At 46.2% G+C, this 13,926-nt stretch overlaps 1 protein-coding gene across 3 annotated transcripts in view; it reads right to left on the bottom strand.

Annotated features, from left to right (window-relative positions):
• NRXN3 (neurexin 3) overlaps positions 1-6,133 on the bottom strand; it is a 1,543,117-nt gene extending 1,536,984 nt beyond the window's left edge. Inside the window, exon 1 of one of the 3 annotated variants that reach the window (XM_041758643.1) lies at positions 5,635-6,133. The gene's annotated coding sequence lies outside the window, so the exon portion shown is untranslated. The remainder of the gene's footprint in view (positions 1-5,634) is intronic. The other 2 variants (XM_041758640.1, XM_041758644.1) reach the window with 2 other exon arrangements.
• Positions 6,134-13,926: the final 7,793 nt, after the last annotated feature.

Consider the following 13,926-nt stretch of genomic DNA (forward strand, 5'->3'; position numbering starts at 1 on the left):
AGAACTTGGTATATATATATTAAGATCCTCAAAAATGGCAGCTATATCACCATTTTGATGATGATGACTATGATGACTAATATTACAGGGATCATGAAGGAGGAAGAGTCCCTCTGAGTCAGGCATGGAGACCTTTCTCAATCAGAAAGTTTCACATTTTCCAATCCCTCCAGCAGATCTGGGACTTGCATGGAGGGATAAGACAGCCAGAGGCAAAGTTCAACTTTCCCAGAAGAAAGATCCAAGGTGCTAGAGAAGAAAAGAGAACCCCAATACCAAACCCATAAGATTCCTTCCTCCAATCGACAAATATTTGTTGAGTACCTACTATGCAGCTGGAAGTGTCCTAGGCACCAAGAACAAGGCAATGAACAAAAACAAAGTCCCCGAGCACCCAGAGTTTGCATTCTAGAGGAGACAAGATCACCTTAACACTTCAATATATAATACAGTATTAGGTAGCGATTAGCTGATTAGAATTAAAGGCAAGCTAACGGGCTGGAAAGTGGCCAGTGGTGGGGTCAAAGGGCTATTTCAGAAAGCTGGTCAAGATAGACCTCTCTGAGTAGGTATCATTTGCACAGGGACCTGGAGAAAGAGGCTGGGGGCTGGTCCCATGCAGAGCCCCCACTGGAGCCCAGTACTGCCACCTGTGACTGGCCCAGCCACAGGGCCTCACTTAGTCAACTGCAGAGCAGCCAGGGCTGGACCTCAAGGGTCAGAACTGTGGCTCAGCCATTTCTGCCTGCAGGTGTGCGCTTGGGGGAGACCAGGCCTGACCATCACAGGCAGACTAACTAACCTACCAGGCAGGTGCATTTCTAGGAGGCAAGCTTTGGAAGGGACACTTGTACTTTTACACGTCCCCCATCCACACATAAGGGTCATGTAAGGAGAAGGGAGTGGGGATCCCAAGAATATTCCCTTCTCCGTGTTTGGCACAAAAATTTGCCCCTGAGGCAACCTGCTCCCTATCTCTCCCCTTTCTCTGGCAATGACGTAACCCTTTCTCCCTAACTCCTCAAGGTCAGCCCCGGGAAGGGGGAGGGACATCAGAAACGGAGGACAATCAGCATTTTGCTCTGGGGATTTTTTTTTTCTTTCAGGCAAAATGTTTGCCAGTTTCATTTATAATTACATAAAGAGGGACACACCTTTAGCCAAAGGAGACGGAAAATGGCGTCTGGTAGTTAGGGCAGCCCAGCCTGGAGCCCGGGAGCCCTGGGGCCGGCTGCTTTCCCAGGGCCATCTCGGATCCTGGGGGCTGTGGCCTCCACCAGGGCCCAGCTGCCCAAGGGGGGCAGGCGCCGGAGGACGGCTCGGAGGTGGCAGGGAAACCCTCAATTTCGCCCACCTCCCCCTTCAGTCTGCACCGCCCACCAGTCAGCCACCAGCACCCCCGCCCACAGGCTAGCTTGGGGACACGGGGACCTCGCGCCAGCTTTCCCTGGAGACCCGAGCAGTTTCTCCACCCCCCCACCACCACCCTCTTCTCAGCTACCCTGAACACTCCACACCCCTGCTTTTTGGCCCTCCCATCCCCAAGGGAAGTCAGCTCCCCCTCCCTGGCACCCCCGCACCTCTCCACGGCCACAGCCAACAATCACACTCCGGCGACACAGACAGACAGGCAGCCTCCTGCGTGACCCGCACACATGGTGTTGACGCTCCCATGTGGTCCAACAGGAGGCATACCGGGGCTTGGCAAAACACAAACACCCCGCCAGCCCCCTCCCAAAAGGCAACACAAAGGCCACCAAGAATTTCAAGACCAGACACCATCGGACATCAGAGCGAGAGCTGGGTAGGACAAAGACATCATTCCGTCCTCGCAAGGAACGACGACAACTCTGGGACATTCTGCAGTGCCCTCTGGCTTGACACAGCCCACTGAGCAGAGCTGTGTGTGTTGGCGTGTGTGAGAGAGCATTCGTATGGGTGGGTGTGGGGTGCTGTCTGTCTCTACCGTCCAGCAGCAAATCTCCCCAGAGGTAACCCAGTCCAGACTCTGCTTTCCCCATAACCTTCCTCCAACGTGCCGCAAACATATTACACGGATGGTTAAATTGGATCATTATCACTGGATGCTTATTTGGCAAAAAAAAAAAAAAAAAGGAAAGAAATCATTAATGTCATCTACCCCCACTCCAATCCCTTCTCAAGAAGTCCCCTCCCCCCAAGACTCTCCAACATGCTAATCCCATGAACTGCGACACACCACAGCTTTCGGCAAAGAATAATGGCGAGGAGAAAGAAGAGAGCGGTGTGGGGAGAAGACGTGGAGAGCGTTACTGCATTGCCCGTATGAAGATGGGTGGAAAGGAGCCATGGTGGAGGTAGGGGCGGGGAGAGCGACAGAGGGGAATGAAACCAAACGAAATCAAGTCCTTGGTCGCCTGTGTCCGTCTGAGTGTGTGTGTGTGTGCAAGAGCGTGTGCAAGTGCGTGTGTAGATGTGCCGACTTAGCCCTCCTATCAGAAGGCTGCATCCGTGTGGCATGTAGGAAAGGCCATCGCACCACTGTTGTGTTGCAAAAAAAAAAAAAAAAAAAAAGGAAAGGAAAGGAAAGGAAAGGAAAGAAAAAAGAGCCGCAGAGCCATCAGAATCAGAATTTTCTCATGGAGATGGAAAGGGCTAGAGGAAAGGGGGGAGGGGGGCATACGGGGTAGGGGAGAGCCATGCATGGCAATAGAAGGCAAGAGCATGGCCGAATTGGGGGAGGATAAAGGGGGGAATTGGTGGTGGGGTGGAAAACACTGCACGAGCACTTGAGACACGAACGCACACAATACCCAAACGCCAAGCCCACTGCTCCACTGTTCATCTAAGACTGACAACCTGTCCCCCATCTCCCGCTGCCTCTCTGTGCCCCCAAAGCTGGTGCGGGTGGATTTCTCTATCTCAGTTTTGCAGCAGTGGGCTAATTACAACCAAGCCCCCTTACCAAATTAACCCCTCCCCTCCCTCTCTTTTTCTCTCTAAAAGGCCAATTGAAGAATAATGTGTTTTTAGAGATAATGGATTTTTTTTTCCCAAGGAGCGAGAGAAAGGGGGATGCAAGACAGAAATTCTGCAAACCGGTGACTTCCGACCTCACCTCCGTCTCCCCTCATATCCCCATTCGCTGTAGCACCTCATCTACCATTTCCCAACCGTCCCCTTGTCCCCCACCACCCAAAAGAAAAGACCTTCCTACCATGCACATCGACAAATACACCAATCGCCACCCAATCTCAGTAGCCGATCTCAAAACCCCAAGCATCAATCCACCTCAATACATTCTTTCCCTTATATAAGCAGCAAATCATCAACATATTCAGTAGAAACGCAGCATTAAAAAGAAATTAACCAAAACGGAGGCCAGACCCCCGTACAACCCCCAATAATTAATAACAGGGAGCTACCAGACAAGCAAAGAGGTAGTTGTCTCTAAAAAATCTAGAATCCCTTTGATTTCTGGCCCCTTCATCTTAAGAAGCAATTTTTTAAAAATCATTATTTCACTAGAAAGGGCCGGAAAGCTCCAGAAAAGGGTATTCGCACAGTCCGGTTGTTTAAAAAAAAAAAAATTAACCCAGCCCTGTTGCTCACTTTAATAGCGAACTTCCAGCGTCCAGCCTTTTCCCCCTCTTCCAGAAGGAAGACTGGCTCTCAGGATGAACCCCAGGCTGCAGAAAATGGGCCAAGAGCCCTTGCTCTCCACTCCCCAACAAAAAAAAAAAAAAATCAAACAATAGAAATATCTCTGCACAACCAGCACCCGTCTGAAATATCGTTTGCCCCAATATCACATAGGCAGATTAAGCTAGATGATTAAAAAAAAAAAAATTCCAGCCTTGCTATGTCTCTCTCCCCCCCATCCCTCCGCCACGTACCCAGTAGCCCTTAGGTAAACTTGCCCATCATAACCAGCGGGACCATTTTAACTCGAAAGGCGATGCAGAAGCCCTTGAACGATGAAGGAGGCTCTACCCCAGAACAGCAAAGTCATAAAGGGCTAGTTCTTCGGGTTCGCCAGACCTAACCTCCAGGTGCCCCCAGATAGACTATCCCGGGCACAGAGTCACCCAGTGCGCTGGGAGTTCAAATTTCCATTGGAACCTTCATCACAAAGGCAAACGGTCATCTGACCCCTGAAACTACACTGTCCTCCAGGTGTGACAAGAGGTGCCCCTCTTGCTCCCAGAGCCATCCACAGGACCCCGGGCAGAGAAAGAATTAAGAATATTGAGGTGGATTGGTCTGGTAAAAGGAAACTATCTCCCCAAGCGGGAATGACCGGAGGAAGCGGGGAGAGGACAGCTCCTGCTCTCCCACTTCTCCTAGGTGGTCTGTGTCTTGCTCCATCCTAGCCTAGCTCTCAATGATCTCTGACCTTTCCATTTAAAAAAAAAAAATTTTAAATAATGATCAGGGGAAAAGAATCCTACCTTAACTAAACCCAGTAAGAGTTAGCAAAAATATAATTTTCTCACTACATGATGGTATTTCTACACCCAAGTCAAAAGAGAAGGCATTTAATGGAGGGTGGAAGAAATTTATTTTTTTAACAAGTAATCACAGGATAAGTCACCTGCAAAGCAGCCGAGCCCATAGGTTGGTATTACATCACTGGCCTAGGAAGGGATGGGGGGTGAGGGGAGGACAGATTATTTTTCCCTTGTCATCAGGATGATGTTTCTAAAGCAGTTAAGTTTCATGGTTAAAAAAGAGAGAGGGAAAGAGCCAAAACTCTGGGTACAACACAATGCCTTGAAAAAAAAAATACATCGAATCAGCCTTTAAGGTCACTGAGAGCTTGCAAAACCCACAGTGCTTACACAGAGTGGAAGTTTTCAGGCAAGCCTGCTACTAAATCATTAATATAAACAAATGGAAGGCAGAAGAAGAAGATTTCCTTGTAACAGATCCAAACAGGAGCGCACACGCGCGCGCAGACACACACACATACACACACTCTCCCTTTTCACCTTCTGATTATGCCCACCTTCACAAGATAACAGGAGTCCAACCTGAATCTTCAGACTCAAGAAACATCTCCTCACACCCTTTCTAAAAAAAAAAAAAAAAAAAATCTTACACACACACACACACATAACACACATACACACACACCCCTTAATTCCTCAACAGCTAGGGAAATCCCGTCTCAATTCAATTTTGTCTTATGATCCTCAGAGTGTCCCTTCTCTTTCTCTTTTGAGCCAGCCTTCTCCCAAGAAAAAAATAATAATAATTAGAGGGAAAGTAGCTACAAAATGCCAAAAAAAACTATCTGCCCAAAATGAAGTGTTGGGGATACATCATTTCAGACGAACAATCTAAGCAAATAGGAGAAAGACTTTAAAAAATTTAAAAATCTAAAACATTCTCTGACTTTTTCCAACATCTGGAGCAAAAGGACTCAACTTCCAGGAGAAACTGAAAGAGGAGAAAGCCAGTTGAAAAGCCATTCCCATGGTCAGCCGAGGCTCTCGGATCCAGCATCCAAAAAAAAAAAAAAAAAAAAATCTAGGTTGGTCGCTCCCAACTGAAAACTTCTACCCTCTCAGGAGCAACCTCTTCCCAGAACGAACAAGAACCTTGAGTTGCTTCAAAACCCTGCCTGCCTTCCTTTTCCCCCCCAAACCTTACCTTTCCAGTTGAACAGAAGATTTGGGATCTGTTTGTTTGTTTGATGTTTAGTCAACTGACTTTGCTGGGTATGTTTCCTCTTTGGGAAGGTTCAAATTCCAGAATCTTTCTGTCTCCTTTTTCTTTTCTCTCTCTCTCTGGGAGGGAGTGGCGGGGAAGAAGGGAGGGGGGTGTCAGAGGTGTGAAAAGCAGGTCCGCGGTGGCTTGAGATGCTGGCGGCTGCCAGAGAGGGGAGGACACGCTCGCCTCTCCCTCTCGGGGAGTTGCATGCAAGAGGAGATGTGTAGGGCTGAGCTCGGAGCCTGAGACTGCCGGGGAGCCCAGGAATTTCACGCACTCCAGAGCCGGCCCCTCCCTCTCTCACACAGACCCCGGCATTTAAAGAGACAGCCAGGCTGCCTGGCTTAGGGCTTCACCTCCTCTCTGGCTGTTTTGCAAACAGCTGAGAAGATATCATCAGGGAGAGGCACTGTGCAGCCCCCCTGTGACAAAGAGGCAGTGTCAGGAGCTCAGTCCTCCCCCCACCCCAGCCCGAGGAAGGTTCTTTGCCAGAACCGGAGCAGGCGTTAAAAATAAAGACAAAATCCTCATTTACAGCTTCAGTAGACTAAGCCACTTCCCCACTGCTGAAGGTACATGTGTCTTATTGCAGAGACAGGGAATGGAAAGGAGCCTCACCTAGAAGCATGCCTCAATTTCCCCAAGTAGGCACTCCTTGCGAAATCAGGGCAATCCTTGAGCATCTGGTGGAGGCTAGGGCTGTAACTAGGACACAAGGTGGTTCCTTCAACAAGCACTTTGAATGCCTGCTTAGGATGAGGCACAGTGCATAGGACGACTGGGGACATAGGAATGAAAGTGACAAATTGGGCTTCCCATCCAAGGGCGGATGGAGGCACAGCCAACTCTATCCACAGGGGCTTCAAGTTGAGAAAGACAGAGGCAGGGGTCTAGTGCTGTGGTGGGTCAGGGGGATGGCTCCCTTCTGTGGCTCGCACCCTGAGCTCAAGGCCTAGGTATTTCCACTGCACCCCCAAACCCTTTGAAATTCGTTGCCAGTTTTGCGGAACTAGTCTATGTCTCTGGAAACATTTCCCCATTCGAGCCTAAACAAGAGATGACAGTCGGTGGCACCAAACACAAGGTTTTGTTCAGCATCAGGCCCTGGTGCCTCACCAGGGAAAACAGCCCCACCCCTCTGTCTTCTCGAACTTCCCCTTTCTAAGAGCACCATGGCACATCCTTCATCTGGCCAGGGCCAACAGCGGGAATAGCCACTAACAACTGTTGAGCACCTACCACATGCAATCACATCGGTCAGCTCGTCCAGTCCATTGACACTGGTGCTATTTGACAGTTGTCCATCTTACAGTTGAGGAAGTCAAAGCTTTAGGGAGGCTCTCCAAGGTCACACAGCCAGAAATAACCAGAATGAATTTTAACTTGGGTCTATCTGACTCCAGAGCCTGCCTACTCAGCCACGCTGCTATGTTGCCTCCCTCCTATGGAGGCCAGTTCTTAAAATTCTGCTCTTTACAGGACATTCTTTCAGCCATCCTAGCATTTACCCAATCCAGCAAACTTTGTCAGTACATGTACCAGACATTGTGCTAACCGGAAACGAAATGAGGAAGATAAGTTCTCTGCCCCCCAAGGAGTCCACTCTGCATTGGCGGAAGACAAACTTGTGTTTCTATAAAGCAAGGGAAAAACAACAGTCATGGAAACAATGTAAAGGAAGTTGTATGGGATTGTCAAGAAGCAAGTGATAAATTCAAGTTTGGTGGGCTAAAGTGGCATTTTTGGGCTAGGCTTGGATGGTCACATGTAATACCAGGATTCCTAGTTGATTTTTCAGTCTGTCTTGATCATAGTCTTATTTTTTTTATGTTTCTTTGGGTCCCCAATCTTCAACACCACCATGGTATTTGGCACCTAACAGGAATACAAACAAATATGCCTTAATGGATCAATTTCATGCATGACACATCACCTTCTGCCAATTTATGTGAGACCTGAACTGCCCTAGCCAGTTGATCTATATCTTCCTTACCTGGCCTTTCTTGAAGCCCATGTACCTTATTTGTTCTCAGAACGCAGAAGGGAAATTCAAAGAACATGGTGCGTGGGTTTGGGCAAGTTGTCTGGAGCTCCAGAGAGAAGAACCATATAAAGAAACCTCCATGATCCAGCAGGATCTTGGGAACAATGGTACACTCACTTTTGGGAGCAACAGGAAGAGACTTAAGGGACTCCACAGGGACCTGAGAGCATAAGCCTAAAGGGAAAGCCTGAAGGCTCACTGTCCTGAGATGTCGGCTCCCATCAGACTCCTTCGACAAACACCAACCTTAGAAGGACATCCTCTAGAGAAGTCCACTGCTCATCTACGGGACAACCTAGAGGCTAGGACGTGTACCTGGATTCCAATCCCATCTTAGCCACCTATGTTCCCTGAGACTTGAATGGTTTTCTTTGCCCTTTTCAAGTCTTAGCATCTTCACCTACAAAATGGAGAGAACACCTGTACTTACTTCATAGAATTGCTGTGAGAACTAGTGATAAAATAATACAGAGAACACCTGCCCCACAGAAGGGCTAAACAAGTATCTGCTACTTTGACCCAAAGGTCTGCCTTTGCCCCTGCATGGGATTATTAACTTTGGACTGCCCCCTATAGTTAGCATTCTCTTATTTCATCATTTCACTTTTAATATTTTAACTTACTGAGGATCACTACAGTTACTCTCATTTACTTGTTTTTAGCCCTTTGCTTTCTAACCTTGTGTACTTTGAATATATTTGTTATTATCATTTCATCCCATTTAGTAGTTTCTTGGGCTTAAGTGTTATTTACCTTTCAATTACTCTGGTGTGTTCTTTTAGCCTGCCTTTTATCATGAAATCTCTAGGGTCATTTTGTTCTTTCCTCCATAGCATTTTAGCTAACTACACTCTGCTCATTCTCAGTGATCCAGCATTCCCCCCGGTTAGCTCCAGATTTACAAGGACGGATATGTTCAAAGAGCAGAGAAAGACAGCATCAAAGACAACATGCCAGACACGTAATACAACCATAAGCATAAAACAATATCAGGTGTTCGCCTAAATGATGGTGCCATGTCAGCAATGGTACTGATTATTTTTAAAAGGACTCAGGAGGGGCAACTGAAGCCCTCAGAGATTCTGGTCTTTCACTGCTCACAGTTCTGACAGTCATAAGGCCACAATCAGAGGCCATTAGGTTAGAAGGTTCCCTTGCGGAAAGGAAGCCTATATTCCTTTCCCTCGGCTGTGTGGCTGCTGCCTTTACTTAGTTCAGAGGGAGAACAAAATGGGACAGGGACGGTTTCAGCTTTTCTCAAATGTGCCAGACTGGCATTTTCAGGATGGAGTGAAGAACAATTTCATTGCCAATCAAAAGAACAAGTTGTCCATGGCATCCTGGAAAAAAATCAGGTTAATGTAATGACAGTGACGATAATAAATACCACCACCACCACCACAGGTCACCCTGCTGGCCCTCTACTTGGTAGCATCATGGTTAAGATCTCAAGGCTCTGCTAAGAGGACATTTGAATTCAAATCCCAGCTCTGCCATTTGCTGGCTATGAGACCTTGGCCAAGTTACTAACATTTCAAGCCTCCGTTTTCTCATCCGTAAAATGGGAACAATACCGTTCTCAACCATTTCCTGTGGTGATTATATCAAAAGCCCATTTATAATAGCAAATGGCACATGGAAAGTCCACCACAAAGAATATCAGTTATCATTCTCAGAATGAGATTTTAAATATTTAACATCTGAGATAGTACAGGCAGCAGCAACCAATCAGCCTGAAAGCTGGCCATAAGCAACTGATTTGACTCTATCAGGGCATACCAACTATCAGTTCTGATCAATAGTATTACTACTACCTGCCGGTACCACTTGGCATGTGCTAATGTGTTATCTCATTTAATTTTCACACAGTAAGTCAGCTTTATGTTATTTATTGAAATGTATGCAATTGCATATTGGGGGGGGAGGGCAGAGGGAGAAAGAATCCTAAGCAGACTCCACATTCAGCATGGAGCCCAACATGGGGCTCGATCTCACAACCCTGAGATTATGACCTGAGCTGAAATCAAGAGTCAGATGCTTAATGGATTGAGCCACCCAGGCGCCCCTATGCAACTGCATATTTATATGCACGTGTGTGTGTGTGTGTGTCTTACTCATATGGGTAAGACTGTACCCATAAAATCAGAGTTACAGATAAATAGACTTAACATATACATTCCTGTTGCCCTAATGATTCTTGTATATGAATTTCAAGGATTTTCTTTGGCTGGGAGTTTTAAAACTTCATTATATAGCTTCCTTTTTTACTTATTCTTTCAATAATCTTTGAATATAATGATAATGGTCAATGGCCTCAATTTCTTCATCCATTAAATGGTCCCTTTCTGTCCTTTCTGAGTTCCTACTGCACTACCCCAACCATCCTGGAAATATCAAAGGTTTCTCCAGCCAAGACTAAATCATCAAAAACTGGATACTAAACACTTCTGCCAATCCCTGGGCCAGCACTTTAGTCAAGATAAGTTCTTGGGTCCTCACATGCCTTGCTCCTGAGCAGATTTCAGATTCACGTTCAAATGCTATTGGCTCAAAGCAGTCTGCCCACACCCTCTGCAAGTATCCCTTGTGTTCTTTCTTCTCCCTACCTCCCCCCAACACCCAAAAGCTGTGCTGCACTGCTGGCCTTCTGGAATTTATTTGACTTTCTGTCACCTACGTGTTGATGTTTCTAGTGTTCTTAATAAGTGACTGCTTATTAATTAGTATTATTAGACATGCACCATGCAGTGCAGACAGTACCACAGAGGGGCCTGGCATCTTCAAGAAGAGGATTTGTACAGAAAGATTTGTCCCTGCAGCCCAGTTAGAGGACACAGGGCTGGCAGTGAGTCCTGGGGATCCAACAGCAGAACTTCCCAAATTCTGAAAGCTGTACACCTAATCAGGCCACTTGTGTTCTGGCATAGGATGGAAGAAGAGCAAGTGAATGTGAGATTTGCAGGCTGGTGATGGCATAAGCCCAAAGGGGAGCCTGGGAGGTTAGGGCCCATGAAGCAGTTCTAACTCCAGGCATCCCTTCCACTAGGGTATCAGCCACCCCCAAGAGGCAGAAGGAAAGGCCAGCTCCTGGGAAGGCCAAAAGTCTCCAACTTTCAGATTCAATAGGGAGATCTCTACCCTCATTTTTCTATCCTGCTTATTCTTTGGAAATAAAATATTCTCTGGGGCTTGCAGCCAGTAGAAGCCTCTCAGCCATCTCCATGAATTCAGGTGGGCTTTTGCCAGCTGAAAAGAACCAGCCCTCCAGATAGGACTCCTGACTCCAGCCTCAGGGAGACCCAGGCTAGGGTGTGGAATGGCATCCCCGTGGCTATATCCTTCTCCCTAAGCACCCAGGCACAGGCAACTCAGCTAGACTGATGATGACAGAGTATCTCACCAAAAGCTGTAGAAGAAAAAGACTGAGAACGAAATTATTTCCTCCCACTCTGATCATTTTCAGAGCAATTCTAGAATTTCCTGCTTGAGGATCAAATTTTAACATGGTCCAGGTATATTTGGAGTGTTTAATAGGTTTGAATGTTTAAGTGACAGGGAGTTACCTATTAATACGTGATGATTGCTTTCAAAAAAGAATCACCCTTTTCTCCATTTATGATGGAAGTTCTTGTCTGTTTTATACCTCATTCCTCCCACCAGAGAAGTAAGAGCAGACAGGGTTGGCACAGTCACTTTTAGATTGAGCGCTGATTGGACAGGACTTTCACCTCAGGAAGCAGCAGCATAATGTGGTGGCAAAGGGCATGAACCCCGACTTCAGGCTGCATAGGCTGGCAATCCAGCTCTACCCCATACAAGCCTTGGGACCTTGGGCAAGTTGCTTGACCATTACTGTATCTCTTTCTCCTTCCATACAAGGGAGATCATGATAGGACCTACCTACCCCATAGGGTTGTTATAAAGATTAAATGAGGTAATATTTTTAAAGTACTCCAACAGTGGCTGTCACAGTATAAAAGCTATTTAAGTGTTTGTTAAATAAAAAAATAAAACTTCCCATCAGCACTACTCCCAGGAGATCCTTAATAATAATAATAGCAGTGGTAATGTGCTGGTTCTAGAATATCTCAGGATCATGCGCAGGAAAGATGTCAACTCTGCTATCATTCCTGGCAACCTTGCTTGTGGAGGTGCAACGGGGCCCAGATCCCAGTGCTCCCCCACTGCCCCATTGACCCTCTCTCTCCCTCTACTGGACAGGCCTCGTACCATCCCTACCTCCTTAAGCTGTAAAGCCAGCTCAGCTGCAGGTGCAGGCAGGAAAGGCAGCATCAGCAGCGATGATTTTGTGGAGTCCAAAGCACGCCTCATCTCCATCCCCATCCCCAGCAACCATTCTCTCTGACCCACGCACTAGGACTATTTTTAAATGATATACTTTTGCCTGGTTGTTGGGGTGGGGGAGAGGAGAGAAGAAAGAAACACCCTCCCCAGGATTCAAGCTGAAGATGGAATGATTGCCAAATGCTAACAGCTTTTCGAACAGGACGCAGTTAAAAATATGTCTGAAATGGTTTTAACTCAAACTCAAAAAATAGCTTAACTGACTGGAGAGCCATAGGCAGTGGGGGTGGGGAAGCAGAAGAGGAAGAGGGATTCCCTTGGGAGGGGCCATAGCAAACCTCATCACAGGGACACAGGAGAGATGCCTGATTTATTTTCCCTCATGAATAATACCTTTTGAAAACACAGACCAGATCTCCAGGGAAAGTAGTGACACCACAAAGCTTATTGCTGCTTTGTACACAGAGACATGCTCCTGATAAAGGCCCCACAGTGAGGCTTTCTGGATCCTCACTACTCTAAGTGTGGCCACCACAGCACCAGCATTACCTCTGAGCAGTTTGCAATGCAGATTTTTGGCCTCTCCCTCTATCCCCAGTAGACCTGCTGAATCAGAAGCTACACCTTAACACGATGCCCAGATGATTCAAAATCTAAATTTTGTAAGTACTATTCTAGACTCTTTCATGACACTTCAACCCTAAAAGGATTGGATGCAACATATTTCTCCCCATTTGACATATGAGGAAACAGACACGAGGAGGGACTCATCTAAGTTTACCAGCCGAATCAGGTCTAACAGTACCATCCAGAGTCTCATGCCCTCCCCCCTAAGGCTTTAAACCCCAAATTAGGTTTCATCATCAAACCTAGTCAAGGACTACAGAGAACTTATGATACCTTCTTTTTAGGAGCAAAGGACTTGGAACATAAAACAATCACTTAAAGCAATGTTTCTCCAAATATGCTCAATTGGTCACTATTCCCACCAAATATTCTGTGAAAAAGAGTTCTATTGTTAAACATATTTAGAAAATTCATAATCCACATTAATATATTTAAGTCTCTGAGAAGTCCTATAGAAAACAAACTTGCTTAGCATTTTTTAATCTGGTGTTTTCCAAAGTTATTTTACCACAAAACCCTTTGGGCCCCACAGAAGACCTAGTAACATGAAAAAGATCATGTTCTGAGAAATACATGTTGGGATTCACCACCAATTACCACTTAATAACATGCTCAACCAGTCTGCAGGAAAGGTCAAAAATGTCATTATTCAATCTGTGATTGATTACTTCCTGCAACAGGGAGGTCACTACCTTACAGAGCAGCCCAACTCATCATTGGATGACTCCATTATTCAGAAACATATTACACTAAGGCAAAATCCTCCTTCTTGCAACATCTTGAGCTACAATTGCTTAAACTCTATTTTCACCACTAGTGTGCGCAGGGAATTAATCACTGTTTCTCACAGTTGTCCTTCACACACAGCTCTAATAATAGTAGACTAATAAGTGTACTCTGTCCTTTACAGTCCAGACCTTCAAATATTCCCCAGAATCATGGAATTTCAGAGCTTAACAGCATTTTAAGTATCACTTAACCCAATCCTTTTATTTTACAGATGAGCAAACCATGTCTCAGAACAAATTATTTGCCCAAGGTCAAGCAGGCAGTAGAAATTTAACTTGATATTTTTTAGTTGATTATAGCAGGGTTCTCATGTTCTTTTCTTGGTAGGAGAGCTTTCTTTCCTCACCAGGATTTCCTAGATGCTTGAAGTTCACGTCTAACATCCAAGGCCCAACATGAAGAACCTCACAGTCTCCAACATCCTTCTTCCTGGTCCCCCTGTCAGATGCTACATTGGGGGCCAGATG

The sequence above is a fragment of the Vulpes lagopus genome, chromosome 6 (genome assembly GCF_018345385.1).
Source record: "Vulpes lagopus strain Blue_001 chromosome 6, ASM1834538v1, whole genome shotgun sequence".
Taxonomy (NCBI): Eukaryota; Metazoa; Chordata; class Mammalia; order Carnivora; family Canidae; genus Vulpes; species Vulpes lagopus.